General features: G+C 48.3%; 1 protein-coding gene across 2 annotated transcripts in view; it reads right to left on the reverse strand.

Annotated features, from left to right (window-relative positions):
- Positions 1-12,749, reverse strand: part of ABHD2 (abhydrolase domain containing 2, acylglycerol lipase) — a 105,238-nt gene that overhangs the window by 64,643 nt on the left and 27,846 nt on the right. The window lies entirely within an intron of this gene.

Here is a 12,749-nt window from a genome sequence, read left to right on the forward strand (position 1 = left end):
AGCTGACAGGACGTGGTGACTTTTGTCACTATTGTCTTCCCCTGTGTGCTGGACATGGGGTAAGTCTGCACTTCTGAGGTTAGCGTGGCCTTGAGCCTTGCTGTAACCAATGAAACAGGAAAGGAAATGACAAAGTGTCACTTCAGGGGAGCAGGCGTTAAGAGCCAGCGAGTGGGTTGTCGCGTCCCCTCTCCCGCCTCGGCGGAGCCTGTGGAAGCACAGGTTGAGGCGACACCTCCATCAGCTGGGGTCCCGGTGACAATATGATCAGTACAGCCCTCCTCCTGCTAAAGTCAAGGAGCAGCATGAGTGAGAAATACGTGTTTGTGGTTTTAAGACACCAAGATTCAGGGTGCCAGGTGGCTCAGTCAGTTAAGCGTCCAACTTGGGCTCAGGTCATGACCTCACGGTCTGGGAGTTCGAGCCCCGCGTCGGGCTTGGAGCCTGGAGCCTGCTTCGGATTCTGCGTCTCCCTCCCTCTTTGCCCCTCCCCCGCTCGCCCTCTGTCTCTGTCTCAAAAATAAATAAAACAGAAACAAACCAAAAAAGAGACACAGAGGTCGAGGATCGACACTAGCGTCTCTTGACTAGTAGTGTGTCCAACTGAATTTCATATTGATCATATCATAGTATTGATGATGTTGCCAGATTTTCCTCTGAGTAGCCAATAAGGCTTTATTCTTAGAAGTTCCATTGTTACCAAGGCTGAATATTATTTGGTATCTACTGCTAGGATCTCCCCTTGTGACAATTACCTAGGCATAGCCTGCACCCTCTTGCCCACGCAGTCTGAGTTCTCGTATACTCGTATGAACTCGTACCTTATGCCCTTTGTCATTTTGCCAGTGCCCTAGCTAATACTATTATTAATGTAAAAATAGCTCCAATAATAGCAGCTGTGCTTACTCAAGACTTACACATGCTAGGCATTCTATAGATCACGTCACACGCTGTCTGTCCGTAGCCCCATACCAAGCCTATAAAGTACTATGATCCCCATTTTACAGGTGAGCAAGTGGAGGCTCGGCAGGGTGGGGTCGCCCAGCCAGGTCTCGAGCTGGCTTCTCCCCCTCTCTTTTTTTTAATGTTTATTTATTTTTGAGAGAGAGAGAGAGAAAGAGAGACAGAGCATGAGCGGGGGAGGGGCAGAGAGAGAGGGAGACACAGAATCCAAAGCAGGCTCCAGGTTCTGAGCTGTCAGCACAGAGCCTGACACGGGGCTCGAACTTACAGACTGTGAGATCATGACCTGAGCTGAAGTCGGACGCTTAACCGACTGAGCCACCGAGGCGCCCCCTGACTTTTTGTGCTTTCTAGAAGCCACTTTCTCCTTCTCTGGCCTCTATGATGCTCAAGGCTCCTGGTTCTCCTCCGAACCTTTCTCACTGCCCATCTCTGGCTCATTCACCGGCTCTTCTTCCCACCCTCACCTGCTGCAGCCCCCAGCCCCCAGTCTCTCTCTGCTCTCTGCCTCCCTCTCCCCGGCTGGCAGCTGATCTGGAACCCGCATGTCTGGCCTTCAGCTCACACCTGGGCCCTGCTGCCACACTGCCACCTGTCCCTCTGCACGTCCCACAGTGGCCAAAACTACACAGCTTGCCCTGAGGAAGCGGCTTCCTGTGACTTCCCTATTTCTGCCCATGACTTCATTCTTCTCTCAGCTGCTCAGGTCCCTTCATATTATCTGCGATTCAGCCCTTTCTGCCAACACCCAAGGACATTCCATTTTCCAGCACACCTACTGATTCGCATTCTTTCCTGACCCCACAAGTGCTCATGGGATCAAGTCCAAACTCCTCCTTTCTGGGAAGTTGAGGCCCCATGTGATCTGACCTCTTCTCCCCAAAAGGCCCGGGGCTTTCTGCTGTAATCAGACAGTTCTTGTCGCATCTCACGATGACAGAGGGACTTGGCAAGGAGCTGCTCGGGAAGCAGCTGTGGGGACCAGGCCAGTGATGGGGCCCAAGCCCATAAGCAAACAAAATCAAGGGCACAGCGAGCAAAGGGCAGAGAGAGCGGCAGGTCCAAAGGGCGCACAAAGAGCACCAAGCTCGTTAGGAATCACAAGAGAGACGGTCCAAGGCCAGCCAGGTGAAGACCCATGGATCTGGGGGCGGGGGGCAGAGCAGAGTGGCTGTGGGGTCAGGGCAAACCAGCGACAAAGAGGAAGTGTGCCAAACAGGCAAAGCCTCAGTCGCCTGGCGACCCACACAGGCTGGCTGGAAGGCTGGCGGGACAAGGGAGCAAAAAAGCACTGGCTGGAAAGCGAAGTCGCTTTTCCACCACAAGAGCGTGTCTAAATGATCGATCCCGCCGGCTCTCGCTCACACTGACCTCCCTACCTTCTCTCATAGGGCCCCACTCGTCCAAATCAACTCATCTTACAGGGCCACACAAACCTCAACCTCCAAGCCACCACAGTACCACCTACCCCTTTCCCTAAGCTCCTTTAACATGCCCCTGAATTGCTCGTTCGGACCCTTCATCACATGGGTTCCTACCCAAACTATCTACAAACGCCAGGGAGCACTGAATGTGTGCAATGCAGTGGGCACAGAGAATTCAGGACATTTTAAGACGGTTGCTCTCTTTAAGCCTCTCAGAATAGAGTTGGCCTGAAGAGGGAGAGACACACACATGGAAAGGATACCGCCTTCCTTCCTGTCGTCAGGTGGGAGCCACAGGGACAGCAGAGGGCAAGGGTTAGAGAATGCATCAAGAGTCAGCAAGTGAGGCGGCCTGGAGGGAGTTGTTGGGAAGGTGGAAATAGGAGTAAGGGATTATGTGTGTATGAGAGGAGGCAAGTGTGAGGTACACACGGTGAAAGACTGAAAGAACAGGTTACTAAATGTTAATTGACGAACTTCAAAAAAATCTATGTCCTGAGAGGAATCTTCCTTTATTGAAAGGCCAAGGAAGGAAAAGTCCCAACTGTTATGGCCTGGCAGATTTCAAATTAATAAACAAAACAAAACAAAAAACAAAAACAAAAAACCAAACAGGGGCGCCTGGGTGGCTCAGTCGGTTGAGCGTCCGACTTTGGCTCAGTCGGTTGAGCGTCCGCAGTTTGTGGGTTCGAGCCCCGCGTCGGGCTCTGTGCTGACCGCTCAGAGCCTGGAGCCCGCTTTGGATTCTGTGTCTCCCTCTCTCTCTGCCTCACCCCCATTCGCACTCTGTTTCTGTCAAAAATAAACAATATTAAAAAAAAAAATTAAAAAAAAAAACATACACAGTTTCTCACTTCATGTTAGTGAGGAATTAGTGTTCAGCTTGTGTGATCCGGCTGAAAACACCAGCTCAGGGTCTTGTCACAGGAGACTCTGGTGTCACAAGCCACAGAAACGTCAGGCTAGTGTGGCAATGGCATCAGTGGCCAGCTGGAAGATGGAACAATTTGTGGCCTGCGGTTTCTCACGGATCTCTCTGTCCCCAGGAGGCCACAGGCGGTTCTGGATCAACCACTGACCTCCAGGCAAGAAGGTTTCCCAGATGCACTGGAAGGTGGCCTCTTTTCACGGCTACCTCAGACGCTAAGCGGTCTGGCTCGAAGCCGTGGCCCGGGCCGACCTAGAGCCCTCGCACCATGACGAGAACCTGGCAGAGGTTCAGGGCGGTTCAGAAGCTGCCTCGAGGGCTGACTCATTTCCGTGGCTCCTGGGACACTGCAGACAGCCACCGTGGGCAGATGACCAGCTCCGAGGAGGGCACAGCCCTGGGGGGAGGGTGGCGCTCCGCCTGCCAGACAGTCCCCGGGTGGCAACAGGGATGGCGTCTCATCCAATCGCGCGAAACATCGATCCGTCAAGGATCACGGTTTTCTGCAGCCGTGAAAGCTTCGCTTCTTAGACTTTCACGGAGCGGCAGGTTTCCTTTAGAAACGCAGGAAAATTCCTTCTTGAGTATGATGCCACCTCGCAGGTTGTGATCCTAGAGCTCAAGGCCCTCAACAGACTCCACCCGTAGGGAAGTCATTCTCAAGGCTGCTGAGGGGGACTGGTTCCTGCACTTGCGCCTCCGATGAGGGCGGAACGCAGACCACAGTCCGCTCTGAGCTCCGTGGCGCTGCTCGGAAACGGTGACCACACCCACTCACCCTCCAGAAGACAGTGGCCACCTTACTGTCTTAATTATACTTTTACCAATAAAGTAGACACTGCTCTGGAGCATAAAGTACCCTATCTATCATAATGAAGGGAGACGTGCCGGGAAGTGGGCAGAGAAAAAGACCAGTTTGGGATCAGAACCGGCGACCAGCGAATTTACAGAGTCAATAAACACGAGCAGCTGATAAACGGTGGCTACTCTTAGAAAGGTTAGACTTTCTGGAAAACAAGGTCCATTTCCTGCTCCTGAGTACTGGACCAGCTGTCAGCCAACTACATATACTGGGAAGGACCACAAAATGGATCTGACCCCTGGCGAGTCCTAGTAAGCAGATTCCGTTTAGTAAAGAACTTTAAGTAAAGGTAAGGATGATTGATTGGTGGACAAAGACGGACCCTGGAGCCTAGTCCGGGAAAGACGAGAAAGGGGGGGGGGGGGGTGACCCAGCGATGGGACAGGCTTGCTCGGAGCAGAGGTCCACCTGCCCATCGGAGGTGCTGGGTTTAACTCCGTGGGATGGCGTCAATGGTAGCCCATGCCCCTTCTGCCGTTTGAAAGACATAGCAGAGCCCTGAAGAATAAACTCAAGCTGGACAATACAATAGGGCAGTGGTTGGTCATACATTTTTAGAACCGGAAGCGGTCGCCTTAAGGAGGTCCAGGCACATGGAAGATGTGCCTCTTTCCATCTGAACTAAATCACGGGAGTCTTGAATAGTTTGGATTCCGAATCTATTAGATCTTTCAGCAATTCCTGCCCGAAGGCACAATCCCTAACAAGAAGCTACAGTCTCTGTCTCTACCCAGGTTAGAGAAAGTAAATGAATTTTCTCCACAGCCTCAGCTTGGTCATCTTAATGCAGTGCAAGTGGCCTCAAGGATGACAGCACCTGGCTCCTGGCCTCCTGGATGGGTGATCTGCTAGGGCAGAGACAGTGCAGGTGGACAGCATCTAAAAGTTGAATTAAACCTGGCCACTTGCCAACTAACCACCCACCCCCAAATGCACACCCGTGTGTCAAAAACTCACCATCTGATGGCAGAAGACAGTGAGTAACACAGAGAGGGACCAACCCATCCCCGTTTGGCTGGTACCTCCCCTGTTTAACATCGAAAGCCCCACGTTTGAGGAAACCCATCCGTCTTGGAAAAGCTGGGATGTGTGCTCAGCGTAGGCACAGAGGACAGTATCCCGGGCTTATTGGCAACTCTAACCTTGACAGTTTGGGTTCGGGCCATCTCATTGGAAACACAAGCAATTTCAAGAGGAAGTCACCCGAAAACATGACCTCACCGATGCTAACCATCAATATGCAGTCTCAGTAAAGATGATTTTGAGCCTTTCATCTTTCAAGTGCCCTCTTAAAACTTCCGGGGAAATGTGTCTACATAAGAAGCACATTGTAGCGCTACAGATCGACTTATCAACTGTTAACGATTCACCACAAGAATCTAAGGAAATATTTGCACAGCTCTTAAAATGGGTAACTTAACAGGTCAATGAAACTAAGACACTCGGTAATTAGGAGTTTATCCTATAAAAAGCACAAAGCTTTAGTGTTCGGCCAAGGAGGAAAGGATCTAAATCCGATCTGGAATGTCTCTGTGAACAAGAGGGAATTAAGAAGAATTTAAGCCCAAGATAATGAAACTCTTTTCAACTTTAACTCACTATAAATAAGCTGTGCTGGCTCCAGAATTTCCACCCGGGAGGGGGCTGGGGGCAGCGACCCGACTGGAAGGGAGTGTGCGGAGCTACATTTGCAGAGCGTTTTACTAAAGACTGGGCAAATATCAGTCGTCCATATCTAAGCCCCTCGCCCCCTAGCTTCCCTTCTGCCACTGCCACTGTCACTGCAAATAGTCGGCTATATATATATATATATATATATATATATATATATATATATATTTAACGTTTATGCGTTTTTTAAAGATTTTTTCAAAGTTTTTATTTATTGATTTTGAAAGAGAGCACAAGTGGGGGAAGGGCAGAGAGAGTGTGAGAGAGAATTCCAAGCAGGTTCCGTGTTGTCAGCACAGAGCCTGACGTGGAACTCGAGCCCACGAACCATTGAGATCGTGACCAGACCTGAAGGTAGATGCTTAACTGACTGAGCCACCCAGGCGCGCCTAACTGTTTATTCATTTTTGAGAGAGAGAGAGAAAGCGTGAGCGACAGAGGGGCAGAAAGACAGAGAAAGGGACAGAGGATCCGAAGTGGGCTCCTGAGCTGACAGCACAGAGCCCGATGAGGGGCTCAGACTCATGAACCGTGAGATCATGACCTGAGCCGAAGTCGGACGTTCAACCGACTGGGCCACCCAGGTGCCACAAATAGACAGCCTTACAGAGAGAGCAAGGAAGGAAATAGCAAGGATATAGGGTCTCCAATAACTCCATATATCGCACTATTTATGTGATCAGGATTAGTGCTTCTCTGGAGCGTACTTCTAATTATTTAGTAATTATTTAGTAATAATTCTAATTATTTGCATATCCTTGATATGCAAAAATAGTGTATCCTGCACATCTGTGACAAATACAGTATTTTTATATATAGAATTGGGCTTTTATTGAGAGTAGATAAAAGACGAATAGATACTGTCAGGAAGTAGAATATGTATGAAGCCATAGGGAGGGGGTTGATACTGTTTGAGAGAAAAATCAGAAAGCAGATCTCTGCTTTGCTGTCTCAGAAATAACCAGGAACCACAGCTGTGCATTAAAAAAAAGTGCCTCTAGAAAATTTCTACAATGAAAACTTAAAAAAAATTTTTTTTAATGTTTATTTTTGAGAGAGAGAGAGAGAGAGAGAGAGAGAGAGAGAGCACGCGCATGAGTGGGGGAGGGGCAGAGAGAGAGGGAGACACAGAATCCGAAGCAGGCTCCAGGCTCTGAGCTGTCAGCACAGCTCCCGATGTGGGGCTCGAACTCACGGACCGCGAGATCATGACCTGAGCCGAAGTCAGACACTCAACCGACTGAGCCACCCAGATGCCCCTACAATGAAAACGTTTTTAAAAATGACCCTTCTTTAAGATCACCGACACGGGTATCAGAGAAGTAGATCCTCAAATGTTCGTTAACCAAGACTCACGGAAACCAAAGACATGGACGAATTATGACGAGCACAACATTCCAATAGGAGCCTTGTTTGGAGTTTGTACCCTGGTGAGTGAGGAGGAGAGATGGGAAAAGCATAGTACGACATAAACCCATTAGCCACCTATGGAAAGGTCATGGCGTTTCTGCCATTCTCTTGCGAGTGTCTGAAGCAGCTTCAAAGAGGAAATGCTCAGGGAGGGCACGACACAGGGCAGAGTCAGCCGCTGCTTCTGGCTCGATGTTGGAATGGGTGTGGCTCTGATCTCCAAGTCTCAGGGATCTCTCGCCCCTACAGAGGACAATAATCCAGCTCCAGTGAGTACAGGTGTTAGCTGGCTGCAGAAGAGAGACTAGTCTCCAGGAGAGAAAGGACCCACGAACATATGGCTGTGGTTTTGATCACACTGCTTTCCTTCTCCGGACCCTGCGGGTTCCTACACGTCTCTTGTGCCCAGTAAAAGCACCTCAACGATCTGTTTCTAGGCTTGTCTATTAGCTAAGCACTCCGCCCAGCTCCCAAATGCCTTCATCCTGAGCTACACCGCGACCCACACCGACAGGCCTGCTCATGAGTGAAAAAGCAGAAGCCTGGCCTCCCACAGGGAATATAGAAATTTCAACAGCAGGCTTCCAGGGATGGGGCACCTGCTTCGTAGCTTCACTTCCCAACCAGGGCCTGGTGATGGAAACTTCGGCGGGGCCCGAGGGGAGGGTGGAGGCTGCAAACTGCTTTTATGCATATATCTGGGGTTGCCCCGCTTTAATTTAAGACCGAAAAAAACCCCAAGGTGTCTTCTTTCAGAAACAGCGTAAGTGACGTCCCCAAAACTACAATTCTGTCAGAGTTAAAGGCACACTGATTCTCTGGAGCGCAACATCCCTCACCCACACCCATCAGTGGGAAACGAAAGACCAAAGAGCATTATATTTAAGACCTGCGCGCACTAGGGATCCTGTCCTGTCTCCTCACGAGTGTGGCTCTGCATTTGGGACACCCGTACCTTGCAGATGAAGAAAAGAGATCGAAACGATTTCCCAGAAAACAAGGTGGAGTGTGTTGAATGGACACAGGAACCCCACGCTGGGGAAACACGCAGGTGGGAAGAGGGGGGGCTCGTTCTGACTGAAGAGGGGTGGGGAGACATCAGGAGAATTTCTCAGGATAGATGCCAGGAGAGAGGCGCTCTGGTGGAGGGAGAAAGGAGGGGGGACCTGGGGACGGCCCGGGGTAAGAGCTCAGGAGGCAGGCACTCAGTGGGTCGCAGGAGAACGCCACAGGTGGTGAGGCCGGACAGGTAGGTTGGGGCCACACTGGTGTGTGGGGTGCCGGCCTGCTCCAGGAAGCCAATTCGGGTGGTACTGTGACACATGGGTGGGTCAGAGGCAAGGAGGTGACTCAGGACACTCTGGGAAAAGCCCAAGGGAGTGGTAGTTACACGGGTGAATACAGATGTAAAAGGTCCTGACCTGTATACTTAAGGTTTGTGCATTTTACTATATGTAAATGATAGCTCAAAATACCCTTTGTACTTAGAGCGCATAAAGAGAGGGAATGACCCATCCCCCTCTTTAGATTACATAACCTGTTGGGTTTTTCTGGGCTCTACGCAGAGCAGGCTGGAAAATCTGGGAGGGAGATACGTTATTTCCAACTACTTTAAGGATAAAGTAGGTAAGTAGGAGATGCATTGTATAGGCGACTTGCTGAGTGGGTCACAACAGCACCTTTCCAGACTCTCTCTCATATTTGTACTGAGTGTAAAGTGACTGGCTAGCACCGAAGTCAATGAGAGTGGGGGAGAGAAAGAGAGAGAATCAGCAACTACAGGAGAGGCTGAAGGAAGCCACAGTAAGACAGAGAACGGCAGGTTATTGGGAAAAAACTCCACCAAGACCGTGGAACTTCAAGCTTCTCATTCTGCACAGAAACCATTTTCACATGCTATTGCAACCTATGTTCCCAACAAGCCTAGAATTCCTGTTTTGCAGATGAGGAAACAGAGACAAAAATACGAAGAAAAGGGAAACCTACTACATTCCTGAGATTATAACCTGTAAAAATTCCAGGGTATCTGGGTGGCTCAGTCGGTTAAGCGTCCAACTCTTGATTTTGGCTCAGGTCATGATCTCTCGGTTCATGGGACAGAGCCCGGCATCAAGTTGTACATTGACAGTGTGAAGCCTGCTTGGGACTCTGTCTCTCTCCCTCTCTCTCTGGCCCTCCCCTGCTTATGTACACACACTCTCTCTCTCTTGCTCTCAAAATAAATAAACTAAATAAACTGTAAAAATTCCTCTGGAAAACAGTTTGGCAAAATATGTAAAATTCCTTAAACTGAGTATTTCTTTTTATACAGCAAATATATTAACAAGAATTTACCCTAGGAAGCAATCAGATCTCTATATGCATCCACCATCGCAATGGTTATAATTACAAGGATGTAAAAAAGGAAAGAGAAATGCCCAATAAAATAGGAAACTGGTTAAATATGTTATGATGCTTCACACGATGAAATGGCATTACATTTATCAATGGAATTTTTTATATGAGAGATGTTTCTAATTGAAACTTTCAAGTGGCCAAACAGTTTGTATGCGTCAATCAATTATGTTACATAATAAACACATATGCACAAAAAACACCGGGGGAAAAAAAAGTCCTTAAAAAGTGCTTAAAAATCCCAAAGCCCTAGGGGGCTACTGCCAGCCCATCCTAGAACATGGGGGATGGAAATAGGTAGGAGAAGGCAGATACACAAGAAGACCTTCTCTTTGCGTTCTCGTCCTTACTCTAGAGCCAGGACCCCCCACCCCCAGGGTCCTTCATCTAAGAGGACTTCTCTGATGCGTGGTTGACAACAGTGGTACTAGACGCAGGTTGCTCGTGCCAAAGGGCACCATGGGAGCGCTGCCTGTTTCATTTCACACAGAAGGAAGCCAAGGGCCAGGAAGGCTGTCACTTGGTCCTGGTTTCCGCAGCTCGTGTAGAAGTAGAAGACCGAGGTTTCCATCCCAGGCCAAATTTCAATTCACAGTTTTTACTCTGTACCACTGCGGCCAACAGCCACTAGAAATCTGAATGGTTGACAGGATTCTCCAGCTGTTAAAAATCAAGTGTTAGAAAATACATAGCAGCATGGGCAAGTGTCCATGGCATACTCCGTATTAAAGCAGGCCACCCAATGCTATACAGACAGACCCCTGATTTTGCAGGGGAAAGTCTCTGCAGAAGAAAAAAAACCCACAGGGATGATCACCCAAGGAGTAACGGGATGGAACTTTGAGTAGGAGACTGATAGATGATTTTCATGTGGTTTACTTTACTTTTCAGTTTCAGAAAATGCATATGCATTAAACTTTTAATTCAGAAAAAAGTGGAGATTTGTAGCATCATCTAGATTTTCCCCCAATTCTGAACTGAGCTTTAGTCTGCCGGGTTTCACTGAAAGCAGACATTTCCTGAGAACAAAAAAAAAGTGAATCACTAGGTAAATATTGATCTGTTGCTAAGGGATCAAGAAACACATCATGCCGTGTTTTCCTCCAGACATTAAAAGATGCGTTTCTAATGTATCTTTGGATAGATTATCTTAAAACAGATTCAAAAACTATTGTTGAAACAGAGAAAAAAAATTTATTCTCATAACATGTTTTCAATCTTCACCTTTCATCAGCTTTTTTTTTTTTTTTTCCTATAGCAGAACAGCAGGGGGATAAGATCTGATTCCACACCTAAGTCATAATAACCGGCTGCCTTCAGTCAGGTTAACCGAGTAACACCATTAGTTTGCGGGAAATCAGTTAACTGAACTTTCTAGCCCAGACCATTGTTTGTGAAGGCTGCAGACGGGCTTCCGCTAGGAAAAAAAATCTTCAAAGTCTCAGGAGAAGCACTTTCACCCATAACAGACATGCTTCCTGTCCTCAGCTTCAAATACATGGGAGGCTGTTACAGAAATGTGACACAGAGGAAGAACATCAAGGACAGTGGCTCCCGACAGAGCGATTAAAATAGAAAGAGGGTCACGTGGGAATCGGAAGGCCGCTCTGGGGCCAGTCCTGCCGAAGGCTCTCATCTCGGGCCAGCCCCTTAGTGCTCTCTGCTCACTTCTCTGCACCTTGAGAAGAGTCTGTCCATCTCTCCATGGGTAAGAGGGGAACCAAGGCTGGATTCAGTTACCGTCTCTGCTACTGGGAAGTTTCCTCATCCTCAAAATGAGAGGAAAAACGAGTCCAACCTTAAAGTCATTAAGAGTAAATGAACAATGTCTACAAGAGACTCAGCAAATTTAAAATGCGGTAACATAGACAAAACAGGGTAACGTGAAAACACTCTAGTGATAAGCTACATGAGAGCAGGATGTAGTTATTTCTAAGATTAGAACCTAAGTAAAAAATAAGAGGTTAGTTAGGGCGCCTGGGTGGCTCAATCAGTTGCGCGTCCGACTTTGGCTCAGGTCACCATCTCACGGGTTATGAGTTCAAGCCCCACACTGGCCTCCTGCTGTCGGCACAGAACCCGCTTTAGATCCTCTGTTTCCCTCTCTCTCTGCCCCTCCCCTGTTCACTCTCTCTCTCTCAAAATAAATAGACATTAAAAAAAAAAGGTTACAAGATGGAGGGGAAAAAGTGAATCCTTTTGTTCTTTGATCATTTGTCATGTTCAAGTCAGAGAGCTCGGATGTTTAGAATTTAACTGTTTAAGTAATGTTCCTACATGTTCGGAGAAGGCTGGTCCCATTCTCAAAGGGACAGGTCTCGGAAGGAAACAGTCTTTGGGGAACAGCCTTCAAACTGTGGGTAAGTAACTGAGGCTGATCTCCACCACTCCCTAATTTGGGTTTCACCAGGAGGGAGCATGTGGCTGCTTAATGACAGGGGTGGTGTGGCAGTGGGGGTCCATGGAGGTCTGTGGCCAGGGATCCACTTCCACACCAGGAGAGTGGGTGGGGCCATCTCAACGGGACGTCATATGGTGCCACACCTCAGGCTGAGGGAGAGAGCATGCCAGAGAGGAAAAAGAACAAAGAGAACTGTTGGGTTTAATGTTTCTAGGTTATTTTTTAAAGGAAAACACGGAAAGAGGTACAAATCTGCTATAATCAACATTTTTTTTTTAAGCTTGGAACAATTATTATGGAATCAAACCATATGTGATGTTTTTCCAGAGCCTGGAAAACAGCAGCTTTTCTGTGGCCTCCTCTAGTTACTCAGGAACCAACGCTGGGTAGAAATTTGCACTCATCTAATCTATACATTAGCTTACCTAGTTACTTAATACCTTCATTTTTTTTCTCTAAAAATAAGATGGCGAGGAACTTGGTCTAGCTGGGTCCCGCTCAATATGAAAATAGGTGCCAATCGTATTGGCCAGTCCAGACTAGTGAATTCTCTAAGTAGTGAAGGGGCGCCTGGGTGGCCCAGTTGGTTAAGCGTCTGACTTTAGCTCAGGTTACAATCTCATGGTTTGTGAGTTGGAGGCCCATGTCGGGCTCGCTGCTGTCAGTGCAGAGCCTGCTTCGGATCCTCTCTCTCTC

Source organism: Panthera onca, chromosome B3 (genome assembly GCF_046562875.1).
Source record: "Panthera onca isolate mPanOnc1 chromosome B3, mPanOnc1 haplotype 2, whole genome shotgun sequence".
NCBI lineage: Eukaryota > Metazoa > Chordata > Mammalia > Carnivora > Felidae > Panthera > Panthera onca.